This window comes from Ambystoma mexicanum, chromosome 10 (assembly GCF_040938575.1).
Source record: "Ambystoma mexicanum isolate Mex_15411 chromosome 10, UKY_AmexF1_1, whole genome shotgun sequence".
NCBI classification, from domain to species: Eukaryota; Metazoa; Chordata; class Amphibia; order Caudata; family Ambystomatidae; genus Ambystoma; species Ambystoma mexicanum.
The window spans coordinates 397,431,386-397,450,355 of NC_090932.1; positions in this window are offsets into that span (position 1 = coordinate 397,431,386).

Below are 18,970 nucleotides of genomic sequence, written 5' to 3' on the forward strand. Positions count from 1 at the left end.
AAAAGACTCCCCCCAAACCCCTCGCGCCCCTGGCCTAGAGGATCGCGGCCCAGACACCCGCCACGAGAGGAATTTGCCTATCTACCAGACGACCAAATACCCTGGTAGAGGAACATACGGATGTGCCCACCAGCCTGCCCACCAGCCTGCCCTGCTCAAGCCGACACCTACGGCATGGATGAACTCGACTGAACCATTCAACAGTAAATAAACACATTGTTAGAGATGCCATGACGACCTAGCCAACGGTCAGAACACCCGTGCAACCATGCACACTGGACACTCCCACACCAATCCACACGAAGAACATATTCAGTGCTATGACATAGGTGACGGACACACCCACTGACGCGCATCTTTATTATTTTTCAAATAGGTTTTTCAAAAAGCAGAAACGCAAGACGCACAAAGAACTCATCTAAAATGCTTGCTGACGCTTCTCCTAACCCATGCATTGTGATGAGAAATGCAACGAAGACATGATACTGGATATGAAGCAATATGATACCGTAACTTAAAGTGCCGTACATTGAACATCCCCACCTATGCACCAGGCCCAAGTAGGCCGCAACCAAGAGCCTCCACGAACATTGAACGAGCAAGAGTACAATTGCTGACCCTGCAGAATGAGCCCAGCGAGAACTGACAGCCAAGGGGGCAATGTTACAACTCGCATGCCACAAGCCGAAGCCAAGGCCACACCTGCAAACTAAGCCAGACACACAGTGGAAAATACAACATTAAATGTGCAGAATTCTGCCTCAACCACGGTCTCTCCTCACGTGACCAAGCCGAACCTGACAGGGTGCCAGCCCCACGAGGGAGAAGTCGCCTGGGTCCCACATCTGGGACACAGGCTGCAACAATGAAATGATCCAATGGACACCTACAGCGGTGGGAATAGTCTGATCTCAAGCATATGAGCAAATCCACACATTGTCTGCATAAACACATAGTTACATATTGTTGAAAATGACAGGTACACCGCAAGCTGGGAGCAACGATGGTCCCAGGCTGGGGGGCTCGCGAGTGGACCAATCAGAACATGGGGCACTCATCACTGACGCCACTAACATTAACCAATCATCAGGGGTCTTCGTGTAACAATTTTCATGTATCTAATAGAAGGGACAACCCAAGTATACCACCTGACTGACCCTTAACCACTAACAATCTCCTCTATACGTATGCTATACTAACCCTACCACTCGAGGAACCAATCCAGAGTGGCGATAGGTTTTTTGCTAACTTTCCCAGGTGACGCAAGTAGCGCGTCATACTGAAGCAAAAAGGGGCCTGCGAGCCCCACGAATTTCGAGAGTCAGGACGGACGCGTACGATCCTAGACCCATCCCTGCCGTTGTTCAATAAAAAGCAGAACCACCTTGCATCTTGTGTGTGCCTCATACTCATTTTTGGGATACGCGGGAGGAGTTGGGGCCTCCCTGCCCGGAGGTCCGCGGGCGGCCCAGCCGACCCCCGGGAGAATTTTCCCCCCGACAAGAGGTTTCTCCACAGAAGGATGGACGTTCGCCCACCAGGAAATCACACCCAAGCGGTAATTATAGGATTTGGAAATAACTTGGTCTACAGAGGCAAAAGGGAACAATGAACAGCTACTACTAAGGAAATGTGGGGTGTGAGGACAGTCGTAAATGGCCTCTGCCAAGAGCAAACAGGGAGGAGACTTTTTCTAGACTGCAGGGAGACAGTAAGAGGCAGACCCGAACAACCATCTGTGGCTGAACCTTCACAAAGAACGTTTTCTTCAAAGACTTATAATTTGCCAGTGAAAATTGTACAAAATATACAAGTAACAGATTGGTGAATTAAAATTTTGGTTGCTAGTTTCAAGAGGTGGCAAAATTGTGTGACATGTTCTGGAAATAAATGGCAGATAATGTGATTTTACACAAAATGTATTTTCGCTAGAAATCTGAAACTTTATATACTTATGCCCATGTTATACGCGCACACTTGTAGAAATTTGCGTATAAATTGGACATTGTGTTCCTGATGAACAGGGCAAAATTCTGTGAAAAGCCGAGACAAGATACCACAGCTACGGGGTTTGGAGGGATAGCTGCTATATAAAATATGTAATCCGCATATATGATTGTTATAGAGGTTGCACATGTGTAAATATGTATGGTGCCAAAAGTAGATTTTGTGTTCAAGGGGCTAAGGGTGGACTCTCTGCCTCATAAAATCACACAATAAAGGTGACACACTGTTGCTCTCCTCCTATCAAGCAGAGGGAGACTCTGACCCAATCACCTGTCAAAGGGGCAAGCTTAGGATAAACCAGCCCACACACCCCTTTATCATAGCATAAATAGAGACAGCTCACCACTCAGAAAGAGAGACAGATTCACTCACCATCTCGAGACTGGCGGAGCACCCTGCTTCTGAACTCTGCATCTTCCTTGCTCCAGACTCCAGAAACTTGGCAAAGTAGAAACCCATTGCATAGCTGAACCATTTTCAGCTATGCCTCAAATTCCAGAACCAGAACCCCACAAACCTAAGGGGAAGTATTAAAATATAGTCGGGCTGTGCTGTACTCCTTGCCTGCTAAAAGAATTATCATCAGAACCAAGAAGGGCTGATCCAATCCAGTCCTGTGCTGTGCTGTGACCAGAGTGCATTGTAGATCCAGTCCAGTCCTGTGCCGTGCTGTGACCAGAGTGTCTTGCCGATTGCAGATCCAATCGGATGTGCCCAGCTGTCTGTCCTAGAATCATATCCCATTGCCTGACTAGAATCTTGGCGGACCAGAATCCTAACGGTTCCGTTTAAAAACATATCTAATGAGTATCTATAGATAGAACTGTGTCACTAGCATATGTACTGTCCATAGTCAATCCCTATCTTAAACCCATCCTATCTTGTATTCAGAACCTGTATTGTTAGGTGTACTTTTGAATTATCTGAACTCTCTCCAAACCATTCTATCTTCCTCCTGTAATAGAATTGCTAAAACTATCATTGCGCTGATATTTTCCCATCTGAAGAAGGTGAGTCCTTAGCAGGCAGTCATTCTGATCAAGTGGCTGTGTTCCTGTGTGGCATTTGTTTTGTTCATAGTCATACTCTAGTGTAAGAAATCCTTTTGTCATTTTAAAAGCACATTCCTGTTTTCCTTTCTCACGCCTATATCGAAAAAACGACCTTCACTAAAATGCCCATAACTTCCTCCGTTTTTGTGCTAGAAACTAAATTTCAACTTCTGCTTGTAGCTAACATCGACAGATTTAAATCACATCCATGACCGCATTCCAAATCCATACGGTTCACCCGTTATAACAATTATCGCACAGTGAAAAGTTTGCCACAAATTTTGTTTTAGGGAAATTCTGACACATGTAAAACGGCTTTTGATTGCTTGCGACTTGAATTTTAAGATTTCAAATTGTTTCTTGGTATTACATAATTGCTTGTGTTTGTGTGCAACTATCCAAAGTGGATCCCATAAGAATGTATACAATTTCAGCAATTTTTCCCATTTTAGTGTCTTTATCCAGTCTATTCCAAGATAACTTTAAAAGCCATTCTGACAGTTTGACAGTCAACTCCGTTTTTCTCTTGTGTTTGCTGGGGGAAAGTGGGGTTATTATTCTGTGCGAATTCTGCCATTCCTGAACACCTGCTCTCTTCTCCTATCTCTTTACATTGCCTATTGGGGGGTTGAGGGGTGTGCAGGAGGAACCTTTAACCACAGTGATATCTGTTCTGAACACACACACCAAAGTATTCATTCTGTGCTGAATTGTTTTGTTCACTATTACTCCTTGTGTATTAAAGAGATTATTCTGTGTTACATCACCCCATTGGTGATTATTGTGTACCCATTAAAACATAGTGTGATTAAATTGTAAATACATAAATAAATATTGTACCTTTGCAAACCAGCCTGATTCCTGGTTCAGTGTGACCCGGTGGGAGTTCCAGGAGAGGGGCGTGATATAAGTGGTAAATCGTTCAGAATAAAGAACTTTTAGACAAAAATAAATAAGGATTTCAGTTGTGCATTACACGCTAGGCGTTGACTTGGGTGTGTGCTGGATTGAAATCACTTACAGGTGACAGCGTGCTGAAGTTTTTCCCTCCCTACCGGTTTCTTGACACAGAGTTCAACAAGAAGCCATTGCAAGCCCCCCCTACCCTTTACTGGCCTTCCAAATATATCAGCCCTTTACCCAGGGGTGATGGCGTATTGAAGCGAGTACTTCTCTAACACTGTCATCAGGGGCCATGGCCCACCCCAGTTCCAAATTTAACCACCTTGTGATGATGGTACCACCTGTGCAATTTTATTAGCTTCCCAGATACTCCCAGAATGAAGCCCATTCGCCCTAGAGTGGCATTGACTTGCCCATGCACCTGCGAGCACCCTATGTTCCCCTCTGTCCCTTTCTTATTTAGCCTGTAGAGTTCCCTCTAACCCCATTTCTCTATACACTGATCTACTCATAGGCCTACCCACTCTCCCATGACAATTTTCTCACACTCACACCAAACCAAACTGGTCCTGAATCTCTGTCAAATCTTGTACCAAATTCCATTCCATCTGCCTCTCCCATGTGATATGATACTTATACAATTTACAATACTTCTGGAATTATATTTAACGTTAAATAATCCCCTGACCATATGCCCGCATCGAACATGGCCCACACGCTTCCGCTGACTGAGCTCTTACAAAAACTTTCAGACACTGTTTGTGCACCAAACGTAACCCTCATACGCTCCAGTACCACCCTAAAAGCATCCCATTTAAAATGAATAACGTTTACTTTGTTCCTCGCATCTAGAACTCCTTCCTGCTGTAACACCTTTTTCAGGACACTCTAATCTTACAAATCTTGACCTTCTCCAGTGACATTCTCATAATGTACAATATCCACCCAACCTGTACTCGTAAAAGGCACAATCAGGTCCATATGTTATCTTGTTGCTCCATACCTCATATTGTATATTCCAAACTAAGCAGCCTCCCAACCTAATGGGTAAATTTGCATGGCTATCCCATCCCACTTTACTAGAGAATATTGCTGATTCACTGATTTATACAAGTGCCTGTCATACATCTATTTTTGGCTGGAGGAAAATGGATGCCCACCTCTTTAAACATGACACAACAGACTCTTCAAGTGATGAAGATATTTGTGCCATCCAGCTACAGTCATGAGATATGAGTGGCATAAAGAATGATGGGGGAGACTTTGACTGTGCCACTAGTGGTTCAGTGCACAGAAAAAGTACATATTTAGTCTGTTGTTCTTCCTCAATTAATAACAGTGGAGCAGCTCTCAGAGTCCTAGTACCATACACACAAATTGAAGGCTCTGCCTCAAATTATTTTGCTATTCTAACCACCAAAATCACATGACATCCTCTACATCATGTTACAAACTTGGATTATTCTGTATGGTTAACACCAACATTAGATTGTATTTAGTTTTACTTGTGCCTCAATTCATTCGGCTCTACCTACCCGTGGAGATACTATTTCCTTTTTGTGCAACTCTCCCAATGCCCTGTGTCATTCCAGTTACTACCCTCTTGAAGGGGTTATCATGCAGTTGATACATGTGCTTGTCCACGGCATTCACCTCAAGCTTGTCATCCCACTCACTTGTGAACCTTCTGCCAGGTAATGCAGCATCTGCTTTGTGTCTGCTTTCCTCGTCATTCTGGGTCACACGAGATGCCCAATTTAAACCACACCCTGAAGTCTACCACCACAAATAGATGCCCATACCGCTACTGGCGATAAGATGGCCCTGATAGTTGCTGATGCCAATAGGCTCCTTGAATACATTGTTGTACCACAGCCTAAAGTGCTTGCATATCGAGGACCCAAAGCACGCTTACTTGGGTTACAATGATGAACTGCCTTATGACAGAGATTTCCGTTTACACTCCCTGACTCCCCCTAATAGTAACGCCATCTGCATAAGTGAAGTATTCACATACCCATGACTAGACGTGTGTTGATGTTACACAGGGATGTCTTCGGAACTGGCTCCACTCATTAGAGCAAAGACAGAACCTACATTGCACTTCCATACAAAAAGGTGATGAAGCAGTGGGCCCATTCTCCACCGCCAGAGGCATATGCTTTGTAACCATCTCTGTCTCTTCTGCCTGTTGCCCTTCTGTCTCCTGAAACACCACAAACACACCAATAGAGAAGCGCAATAAGCACAGCATAGTAATATTTTCCAGTCTCCACATAACAGTTCTCTGCACAATCAGCTACATTAAGATGTTAGGAAACATTAAAAAAGAAAAAAACATTTTTAAGGTGACACAAAGGTAGCAGGGAAATGTATAAGTGGAAACTTTTTACTTTACTTTTTTAATCAAAGGGTACAATGGAAGGTTAGCGAGAGCATGAATAACACACACACACAGATACAAATGGAAACAATATGGATCAAGAAATATCAAAAACACCACTTACAACTAACTAATTCTTCCAAAAGACTCCCAAATGTTCCTAAACTCATCAAGAACAATCCACATTGCTTACAAAACCATTAATTTGTGGTTACGTCCTATTTAGTTCTCACCGGAAGAAGAAGGCAAGATGGACCCCTGAAAGGACCTTGAACCTGTATTAGAATCCCTTTGGGTCTTGGGAAATGATTGAAACTCTGGACTTGTAATTGTATGATGAGCCTCGAACCCTCCTCCCCTCCCACTCCCCCAGTGAGTGTTGTGGCAGGGTTTCACCATGCAGAAGTCTTATGGGAATCCTATGGGGTGGGTCAAACCAACCTATAAATGCTTGACTTTGCTGTTGGACACTTTTTGGTAAGGTTGTGCACCACGACATATATCAAGGAAGGACACACATCAGGTCAATAGTTATAGTCTCAGCTGTCCTAATGCTGTTTTCCATCCAGTGGAAGTTCTTCAATGGATGTTACGCAAAGTCAAAGCCTCCGCACACTGCAAAAACTTGGTTAATCTCTTACCCTAAAGCTCACTGTGCACACGTACGGCAGAAACGTGGAAGAATAACCCCTTGGCATCCAACAAAGCTAACTTCACCTCTCTATCCACAGCCTACAAACGAGCGATACTTTTAGCTAAAAGCTCCACCTATAACTCTGGAATCACCAAAGTCAACTCAAGCACACAAGAGTTCTTTGCAATGCTACGAGAGATAGAATCCCCTCTACCCCCAGTCTCCAACGTTACCAAAGAAAGCATCTGGTGCTCCTAAATACAAAATGCCCTCGTAGACAAAATCACATATCTTCAGTAAAAAAACACTCTGAACAGCGACACACCCAACTACTCTGCCTCTGAGCCAGCAGCTCCCATGCAAAACCACTCACTCTCAATACCAAGTTGGTCTCAATACCTGAGACCAATTCCTATTCATCAACAGTCTTAAACCGTCGAAATGACAACGAGATGTGTTCCCACCACTGTGATCATGGACTGTGAATAAGCTCTTGCCCCCTTCCTCATCTACACTTATTAACACATCATTTGTCTCCAACTTAGTGCCTACCAACCTAAAGGGTGCTTGGGTCCTACCAATATTAAAATAAAATACCCTAGACCCGCCATCCCTACAAACTACCACCCCATCACCACTATCCCATTCCTGCTCACAATTTTGGACCATGCAGCATACCTCCCGATTGAGTCTCATCTCGAATAAAAAAAAACCTTGTAGGCTTGCTCCAATCTGGGCTCTGACCAGGTCACGGCACTGAAATGGCTCTTCTCGACCTTAAAAAACAATTGGACAATTTCAAAGACACAGGGAAGTCAGCCCTCCTCTTCCTTGTACTTCAGCCACCTTTGATCTCGTAGACCGTCAAATCTTATACCAACACTGCATCTCCGTAGCTCACTTCTCCACTATAGCTATCCCTCGAATTTCCTCTTTCTATCCAATCGATCCATGAGAGTTTTCTCACCTACCATATCTGCCCCACCAACTCCTTTTACCAGCGTGGTTCCCCAAGGCTCCTGGGTATCACCCACCTTGTAAAACATCTTCACAAAGCCCAATTTTTACATCTGAGATGCCTAAGGCATTTCATACACCAATCATGCCGATTATACACAACTACTCCTAGCTATCACTGGTGACCAGATGTCGAGTTCTTTCTGTTCATAAACCATTGCAAAATAGCACCAAGTGTTTTAATGTTTCAGGTTCTTGAGTGCAGCAATGACACATCGGATTCAAGTTTGCATTTGTTAGCAAAGCTCGCAACTCTTCTTTGGTTTTAAACCCATTCAGCCAAAAACGCATGAAAAGCCTTCAGGCATTATTTATCGGGAAATAGTTCAATGTATTTTTGTATACTATTATATGCCCAAGCCTCAGGTGGAACCTCACTCATCATTTTAGAGGATGCTCTTTTGGAACATGTTTGATCCCAATCTGCACACCAAATTTTAGTTTTTGCTGCATTCGGATTTCCTTGAAGCACCTCAGGTCTGATGTCATACTCAGACATTAAGATTTCACAGCAATTCATCCACATTGACATAACGTCTGATGCAGATGAGGTGGCACTATGAAAAATTTCAAATTGTGGAATTTGTTTGCATGCTTTTGTTTTGCGATAAAGTGCCAGTAGGCTCCAACAAACTCGCGCATGGATTAAGATTAAAGATAATTCATAACTTATGGTTACCATTGCTATTCCTTTTTGGTAAACCCAATACTTTAGACCAAAAGATATTTTCGAGTGTAGGCCACACTTCCCATGAGCAGCCCAGAGCATTTTCAGCCCTGTACGTTAGTACTGGTATTACCTTTTGTTCGTAGAATCGCAAAACCGCTTTCAGAGAAAATTTCCCAAATCTGTTTTTTATCACCATAGCTTGACACGCCAATTGCTTGCATTTCCGTTTTGTATCCGTTATCCACAGACCATCGTTGATACAGGAACTAATCATCATTCCAAGGTATTTTCACAGGGTGAAATCAGCAATTTGTCCTGTCCCATCGACCACAATGTTCTTTTTGCAAGCCTAGTCCTGCCACTTTTCAGATTTCTTAGAATCAAGATTTCACATTTCCTCGGATTAATGAGCAGCCGGTTTTCAGCCACATATTGTTGGATTGCATTGATTTTCCTTTGTACGCCAATTGGTGTTAAATCCAACAATATGAGGTCATCAGCGTAAAGGAGCCAAATAGCTGGGTTCTATGCAACTTTGGAGGAAAGGAATTTACAGCCTCGATGGAATTGCCAATATCAGATATAAACAGGCTAAATATCGCCACCGCCAGTGGACATCCTTGTTTAACCCCCTTAAAAGTATAGATCGGTGACGACAGAGTACCCGTTTGGCCCAGGGGTACTCTGATAGATGTTCCTGTGTGCAGTTCTTTTATTGCAGCCACTAGATCTTCCGGGCAACCCCATGCACGCATTTTGTTCCATGAGAGTGCTTGGTCAATTGTGTCAAACGCATAGGAAAAATCAATGAAAGCGAGGTATACTGTAGTTTGAGATCTAACTACCTCCATTTTAAGTAAGTTAAACAGCAGCAAATTCAATGAGCATCCAACCTGCTTCACGAAACCTGATTGTCTAACGCCTACGTGTTTCGATTGCGTAGCCCAGTTTACTAATTTGTGCTGTAGCATGGTTGCATACACTTTCCCTAGAACATCGAGTAAAGCGACTGGACAGTAATTTTTCGGACAAGTTCGGTCCCCTTTTTTAAACACCGGGATAATCACAGCAAATTTCCAAGATTGTGGCGTCCTCCGCTGGAAATGTACTCTCTGAAAGAGGGCCACACAGACGTCTGCCCATAACTCTGGATGCTTAATCGTGAAATTAGTCAGTCCGTCCGGCCCGGGAGCTCTCAAATGTTTCGCTTTATTAATTATTCTTACAATGTCATCTTTGGGGAATGTTAGTGACCATTTTGGAGAAATATGATCATCTGGATTGGGGGGTCTTTTGTTTTCTTTATATAATTCAATGACGTGGGCTATCCACGCTCCTTCAGATATCATAGATGCTTGTAAAGCCTCTTGGGGGGCTTGTGTGGCATTAATAATCTTCCAAAAGTCTCTGGTGTTCTTGTTATGGAGGCTTGCTAACATGCGTTCAGAGTCTCTTTGTAGCATTAGACCTTTATGCGATTTGATCCAATTTTTGAATCTTTGTCTGGCCGCTTTTATCTTTGCACCACTTTTTGCTTTATCGGCTTTACACACCTTTACACACCTGCCGAATTGTACTTCTCATTAGACGTTTTTGTTTAAGTATGTCCAAATCAAAACAATGAGACCGTTTCAAGATCATATGTTTGGCTCCGCCATTAATGGTTTTGAAGTTAGCCAGTAGATGAGCGTATTCTAACGCAGTTCCGTCGGTGCAATATCGATTCGCTAGCTGCGCAACTTCTTCCTCCTCTAGTCGCAATCGCACCCTGGTGGCTTCCATGGCAATCTTCCAAGACCATTATACTTTATCGTCGACTGGTGTGTTCACAAATTCCATACTCAGCATATCGTGGTCGCTGGTAGATTTTTGCACCACTTTCAGCAATGTCACTCTTTTTTTTTTTTTAAACTTTATTTTTGGTTTTTCAATATGATCGCCATAGATAGGCACCTCCAGGGTGCGCAACCAGAATAAAATAAACAGAGAAAAATTAGAAAGAAAAAACAAGACTCCAAATTTAATCAACCCCACCTAGCCAACCCCCCTGCCCCCCTCAAGTTCACCCTTGCAGGATTCCGTGGGTTCCTTCCGCATTATCAGCTCGCCATTATCCAGCGCCGCCGCAGATGTATCAGAATCTGGGGGATCTGCGTTTTTTAGCAGATAATTTATGTATGGACCCCAGATGTCCGGGGCAAGCATGCAGTGGTAGGAGTCTTATAAATTCACACTCAGTGTTTTGACAATAAATAATGTCTTTTTTCCAGTCTTCAATCTTGGGGAGTGGGCCACGACCCCACGACATCGCGATTCTCCTAAGAGCTAGCACCAGGAGAAGGGCTGCAAGTTTACGAGATGCTGGCTGCAAGTATTTCGTAAGACTGAGCAGGGCTCCAAGGGGTGTTGGGGTCACTAGTTCCCCTATGATGTCTTTGGTTATTTGTAGAACAGAGGACCAGAAATTGTGGATTCCCAGACAATTCCAAGCTAGGTGGAGGAAGTCAGCGTTGGCTGCCGCACATCTGTCGCATCGGGCTGACAATTCTGGGTGGTGTTTGTTCCTCTTAACTGGGGTGTAGTACGTCTTATGCACGAAGTTAAAGTGAATTAATTTATGCTGAGTGTTTATTGCAACTTTTTGCGTTTGGCGGAGGATATAGGACCAGTTTTCATCTGATATCGATCCCTGAATGGCTGATTCCCATTTATGCTGCGCCTTGGGTTTGGGTGTCACACTGCCTGCGATGAGGGATTTATATAGTAGTGACACTAGTCTTCCTTCCCCCTGCGCTTGAATCGTATTGTGTAATAAGTCCCATGTGGGGGGCTGATTGGGAAAGGAAGGAAACAACTTTTGAAGGGTGTGACGTAGTCTAAAGTAGATACACACATCTAACGAGGAGTTACCACCTCTATCTTTTGCCATTTGTGGAGTCAGAAAGGTGCCCCCGGGGAAGAGGTTGCCAAAGGAGTGAATGTTAACCTTGTCTGTCCATATAAGGAACACTTTCTCATTAGTAAGGGGGATTCCAGGAACGAATCTAATGGGCAATAATGGGGACAATCTTATTGTCACCCCGTATTTATTGGCTATTTTTTTCCAAATTGCGTAAGTAGATAGGACCGTGTTTAGCATGTTGTATGGGACCAAAATATGGCTGATAATGATGGCCCTCAGGAGGTTGGGGGAGGCTAAGGCACGTTCCACCCGCACATGGGGCCGAACAAAGTGGACTGTATACCAGTGATTGAGAAATGGGCCTGGGCTGCCCAGTAGTACTTTTCGATATCGGGGAGCGCTAGTCCGCCATTCGAGACAGGCAACGTTAATGTGTTGTACGCTACGCGCGCTGGTTTCCCAGCCCACAACAACTCTAGGACTAGACTCCTGACTTTTTGGAAAAAGGATTTGGGGACAAGTAGCGGAATGTTCGTGAACAAATAGAGAAGTTTGGGTAAGACGACCATTTTCGTTAAGGAGATTCTTCCCCATATCGTTAGAGGTAGAGTTTTCCACCTATGAATTCGTTCCTGCAAGGAATTTAGTGCACAGACATAGTTATCTCTATATATCTCATGATGATTACATGACATATAAATACCCAGATAGCGAACCTTTGAGGTTTCCCATTTAGGGCCGTAATCGTCCACGAATTCAGTTGTAGTCGGGGTCAGGGGAAAGATTATGGATTTTGAGTGGTTGGTTTTGAGACCTGACATTCACTCAAATTTTATGACTTCTCGCATCACCGGGTTAAGATTGGCCTAAGGGTCGCTGACAAATAACATGACGTCGTCAGCGTAGAGGGAGACAATTAATCTATGGGGACCCAGTTTAAGACCTCGTGTCAGATGGTTGGCGCGAAGCCTCGGCGCCAAGGGTTCCATAATGAGGGCAAAAATAAGGGCAGAGAGTGGGCAACCCTGTCTTGTTCTGCGTTCTAGTGTTATGCCTGAGGACCTGGAGTTTCCGAGTGTAATATATGAGAGGAGGGCACTGTATAGCAAGGACACTAATTTGATGAAGAATTTGCCGAGACCCATTTGTGTAAGTGTTGGCAACATAAATGGCCATTCAACAGAATCAAACGCCTTGTCGGCGTCGAGAAGGACTGCTATAGCCTGTTGTGTTGGATTTAGGGCCTCTATGACACCAAACAGTCTTCTGATCCCGTAGGTTGTGCTTCGCCCCAGGATAAACCCAGCTTGATCCCTGATTACGAGTGCGGGCATAAGAGGAAGCAACCGTGCAGCGAGGATTTTAGCTAGAATTTTATTGTCCAGATTAATCAAGGAGATTGGCCTGTAGGATGCACATTCCTCTGAGGGTTTGCCAGCTTTGTGCAGCATCATTATGTTGGCTTCACGTGATGATGGGGGGAGGTATCCACACTGCAAAGATTCTTCAAAAACTCAGAGCAGAAGAGGGGCTAGGATTGTTGCATGGGCCTTGTAGAACTCTCCGATGAGCCCATCGGGCCCAGGCGAATTGGCATTTGGGAGGGATTTTATTGCCTCCAGAATTTCCTCTACTGTTATCGGAGCGTTCAAGGGATCACGTAGCTCCGCTTCAACCCAGTACAACTCTGTGTCGTCGAGGAACTTTTGTATAGATTCTGGATCGGAAACCCCTTTGGAACTATAAAGACCTTGATAGAAGTCCCGAAAACTTTTGCAATTTTTTCCTCTGAATATACTAGTTGACCTTGGTCATCTTTAATACACTCCACTTGGGTCGGAGATTTGTCTATTGATAGAAGATGGGCTAACAAGGCGCCTGGTTTCTGTCCTTCCCCATATTGGTGGACCTGGTGTTTGCGGCTCATGAACTTTATTTCTTGTTCAGCTATTTCCTTGAACTTCAGCGGTTCTTTCTTTATTTCGGCTTGAACATGTAGGTCTTGGGTAGTGGAGGCTCTCATCTCTAGCTCTTTCAAGCGTTGTTCACTGCTGGCCAAGTCTTTCCGGATCAGTTTTAGTATGCGATTTTCTTTGGCCAGGCAAACTCCTCGCACGTAACATTTTAGTGTTTCCCACATGGTGCTGGCCGAGGCAACAGAGTCTTGATTTATTTCTATAAAGGATATTAGTTCCTTGCGAAGTTCATCTGCGAAGACGGTGTCGTTGAGTGATCCGGACTTGAATCTCCATCGGAGCCCAGGGTTTGTGGTGCCTGAAAGGGTGACTTCCAGTGTGACCATTGAATGATCAGAGATGGAACGCAGTAAGATTTGGCTTTCCCCCCAGTTAAAAGGGCAGTGAGTGGATGCCAGAATGTAATCGATCCAGGAACTAGTATTGTGAACAGCAGAATGAAAGGTGTACTCTCTTGCATCTCGATTGTGGCGCCTCCATGTGTCGGACAACTCAAACGTGTGGCAAATCTCGCGGACTTGGGCGCTGGCTTTGGAGGGATGTCCTGCTGTATTATGGAACTTGTCGAGAATGGGGTCAATTGGCGTGTTAAGGTCCGCTCCCCAAATAATGGTTGCTGCGTTGATCTTCCCCAGCTGAGTCATGACCCAGTTAAAGTTGTTGGGTCCATCGGTATTTGGTGGGTATGAGTTGACTATTGCTACCTCTTTCCCTGAGATCAACCCTCTAACCAATAGGGCTCTTCCCTCTGAGTCCTTTACAGAGTTAATGAGACTAAAGTTTGATTTCCTGTCTATTAAAATTGCAACCCCTCTAGCGTACGACGAATATGATGAGAAATACCTATGACAACCCCATGATTTAGCCCAAAGTTGTTCTGATGAAGGCAGGAGATGAGTTTCTTGTAAAATAGCAATGTTGATCTTGTGACGTCTGAGATAATGGAGGATTCTCCTAGTCTTTGCTGGGTGGTTACCCCCTCGGATGTTCCAGGTGGCGGTTTTAAGTGTTATTCCTGCCATCTGGGAGGTTAATTAAGTTCTAATCCATCAGGACTAGAGGAATTGACTGGATTCTTGTAATCTGGAGTTGGCCGGAGGGCCCGGCTTGTGTTGGTGTGACGAGGAACCAGGTGATTGTTGTGGAATAAGGGTGAGGGGTAGGTAGCGTCTGGGCTGAACTGGAATCCCACCCTTCTGTGGGCAACCCCCAACTGGCCCACAAAGAACAGTCCCTTACAAACAAAACAGACAACATTGCAGTGCTAGGGGCGCCGGTGGCCCTCCAAGAGGGGGCTGGCTCCCAACTTTCATTACGAATTTCGGTCCGTGGTGATAGAACTGCTATGTGAGTGTTGGTGAGGCGTCTTTCATTTTGCGACAATTACGAAGTGGATTTTTATGGTGGATCCCTCCTCAGTCTATTTCCCCTCTGAGGGTTTCGGTTGTTTGGGGCGGGCCTGCAGCCGGCGCGGTCCAGATAATCACTGATCTCTTGTGGAGTGTTGAAGAACTGCGTTTTGCCTTCATGCTGGAGGCGAAGTTTCGCCGGGAAAAGCATGGAGTATTGGATCTGGTTTTCTTGTAATCTTCGTTTCACGGCTGTGAAAGTACGTCTTTGCGCCTGGACGGCTTGGGAGAAATCTGGGAAAAATTGAATCTTATCACCTTCGTATTTCAGCTCTCCTTTGACTCTGGCTGCTCTGAGAATGGCATCCCGGTCCTTATAATTGAGTAGCTTCGCAATGATGGGTCGGGGGTTTGCTCCGGGAATGGGTTTCGCATTAGGGACCCAATGGGCTCTTTCGACAACAAAACACTTTGAGAGGATCTCTGAGCCGAACAGGTCCGTGCAAATTTTCTCCACGTATTCCTCCATTTTTAGGGTGGGTTGGTGCTCTCTGATTCTGACGATCCTTATGTTATTATGCCGTTACCAGCCCTCCAAGTCCTCGTTTTTGGCGCTTACGGCCTTCATGTGCGCCTCCAGTAGGGATACCCTGGAGGTTAATGCCAATGTCCCATCATCAAGGTCGGAAACCCTCTTTTCGACAGTGTCGAGCCTGTCAGCATGTTTATCCAATCGATGTTGGAGCTGGTCTACTTTGGAGGAAAGCGAGTCTAGTTTTCTCCCCAGGTTCCCTATCCCTGCCTTGAGGTCTAACAGAATTTCTCTGATGTCGAAGTCTTGTGTCTTCTCTTCTTCGTGGGGCGGACTTGGGTTGGGTGATTGTGATCGACTGTTGGAAGAGGACGCTTTGATGGAGGAGCAGCCCTCAAAGTTCCGTTTTCTCTGAGATCTATCAATTTTCCCCATGATCTCGATGAAAGTGAGCGATGAAGCACCGCTAATGCGACACAGGGCGGGCTCAGGAGAGCTAGCCAAGAATCTGCTGGGTGTGTTTGTGGCAGGCTTGCCGGGCATTCCACTCTGCAAATTTTGGTTTCACCTCTACCTCCTCTATTGTATCTGAGAGGAGTTGGTGAGGAATTCCGTGTTACGTCATTGGATGTATCGACAACGTCCCTTGGGTACACAGACCTCTTGATGAACACCTGAGCAATTCACGGGGATAGCCGCAGTGATCGGCGCAGTTTATGGCCCAGAACTAATGCTATGACCTCGTGGGGACTCCAGGGCGATTTCACTGTCAGCAGTTGGAGGTGGGGTGTTTCTGTTGCGATTCAGAGTACTTTTTGTTGACTAGTTGCCCCACTGTGGAGTGTCGCTTATATCTGTGCGGGCCTGTAGAAACCTTTTTACTCGCGAGGCTCCCGGTGCAAGCACCGTATCCCCCAGTCAATGGACCGCAGTTGGCCTCCTTCACTGTTGATGGTAGAGCAGGACTGATCTATGTTCGTTTTATGTCTGAGGCCACTAGTCCCCACAGAACCGCGGCGGTTGCAGGTTATGTTGATGCGCGGGAGAGCCAGGAGACCAATCCAACTTATCGCGGGTGCTGGCGGTTAGGGTGGGTGCACAATGCGCTCGTACCTGGCTTTCCGCTGGCGTATGGTCTGCGGCCTCGTCGCCGCCTCCGGCGATCTTGCTTGTTTGCGTCGTCCTCTGGACCCACTCTGGACTCCGCGGCTTCCCAGCAATCGGCTCCTCCCTGCTTCTCAGGAGCTCTGGCGAGACGCGGCCGGCGCTCGGGGGGCCACCGCTGTACACCGCTGCTGTGCGGCTTCTCCGCTCCGTCCAATGCCCCCGGAGCTCTGGCGCTGCACAGCTGGCGCCTTTTGATGTTACAGCCAGGCACTGCTACCTCCCGTACGACCGCCCCCCACAGCTCCGCCGAGGCCGCGCCGCCACCAAGATGGAGGAAGGGGGGGTGGGACCTTTCTCCAGCCGTCGTTCATGGGCGAAACCTCATGCGACGGATGAAATGGTTCCAGAGTTGTGCACAAAAACACCTTAGCTTTCGCTGGGTGTTCACAACAGCTCAACTAGTCACCAGGGAAGAATGCTATTTTCAGGATCTTTGGGGAGCTACACGGAGCTCTCAGGGAAGCCGCCATCTTGGACGGCTCTCTAGCGCCCTCTAGCGATTTCACTCTTTGATGGAAATCTGCCGTTACAAAAATATAGTCAATAGTGGATCTCTGATTTGCCCGGTTCCACGTTGGGGCAGGTGGTATGTCCCCCAGTGTACAGCCATTAAGCAAGTGTAGATTTCTTACACCCATTTCCTTCATCCATTGTGTTGCCACAGTTTTCTTCCAGATCGTTTTTTGGGTTAAAGTAATCTATGTTCAAATCACTGCAAAGTATTATGTGATTCCAATACAGGTTTATTATGGTCACTTGCTATTTAATACGGGACTGGTTATCCATTTTAACGATTGTTGATTCTTGGATAAAAGGCGAATGATTTACTGAGTTATTGATGCCATAACCAGATGAGCGTCTTACTAGAGTTATAAGCCCTGCCATGGGGCGACCCTTTCTAATTTTATAGCCGGTTTAGAGCTATCTCAAAGTCTGGTATAATCGGAATATAACTTAACCAGGTCTCTTGTAAACAAGCAATAGCCAAACCATCCATCCACTCAACGTTCATCAGGTGAGTGAAACCACGCGTGTTCCAAGAGTCCAATACACAATGCTGCAAAGCAGAAACCTTCTGGCATTATTGATGAGAGGTGTTATTTAACGTCTCTGCCAACCATAGCCAGCCATGTGTAGAATCTTGAATGTGGCTAGTTGTGGACTGGTTAGGCGCTAATGCGCCTGATTGCATATTTCCTTGTATGGTTATGCTTAATCTCTTTATCTCGCCACCTAGTGCGGGGCTTTTGTCCTCCAAAAAAGAAACTTGTTTCATTTCATGAGATACTGATCTCTTTTTCGGACCATTTTCACTGATCCTATTGCGGGTTAACATGATTGTTCCAACTTGTCGGTTTAGGAAGCCACTGATGGTTTAAGTAGAGCTGAGACTCGCGGAGCTTGACAAAAGACCTCATTCCGGTCCTTTGTTGGGGTCACATGCTGGACATTGTCTAGCTTATAGACATCAAATCCCAAGGAGAAAAGGGACACATTTGCTTCAAGAATAGAGGCAGCTATTAGTGTTGAAGCAACATGCAATACCACTTTATCATTATGTCTCTCATCTGGAAATTCGACAATCTTTAAGTCATCAGTGGTAATTGCGCGTAATCCAGGTACATGGTGAAGTAGATTGATGATATTTTGTCTGTTTAAGATCAAATTGTTGGTCGACTGTAACCTCTCAACCAATAATTGAACCAAGGGACCATACCCTGCTCCCTTAACAGAGTTTCTCATTTTCCCTATGTGTGGGTGATTGGACTGCCATTTTAATTGGTCGTTATCATGTGATACCTTCTGCTTTGGTTTCTGTGCTACTTCGAGGTCACCACCACCATGTATCCATTTATCAAACAGTGCCTTCCTACTCTGAACGTGAGCCCCCGTCCTTGCAGGATGTTCATGGCAGTTTTCGTCTAACTTTTTTCATTTTTCTTGCATTGTCAAGAAGACCGGACTTTTCAACTTCTCTGTCGTGGTCAGTTTATTAGCTATCGTTACATTAATGACGGACACATTTTCTAAAGACGGCTCTATTTAAGTTTGGCCGGCAACAAGTGTTCTTAATATTGGTGTTTCCTTCTCGAGGGCGACAAGTCTTCCTTCTGCCAGAACTTTTACTGCCTTTGAACCATTATGTAAGTCATCATCGGAGCTGTAAACTTCAGCGACAGGACTAATAGACTCAACAATGTCCTCATAATCAGGGTCGTCAGAAGTTGATATATTTAACAACTCAGACGCTATTTCAAGCTCCTCTATTCTCTTGTCACTTTGGCTTCCTTTAGGTTCCCCTGCAATTGGAGGAGCAATAACCGGCTTCTTTGATATAATGTTGGTTTGTTTAGTGCTTTCATTAGCAAGCATATGTA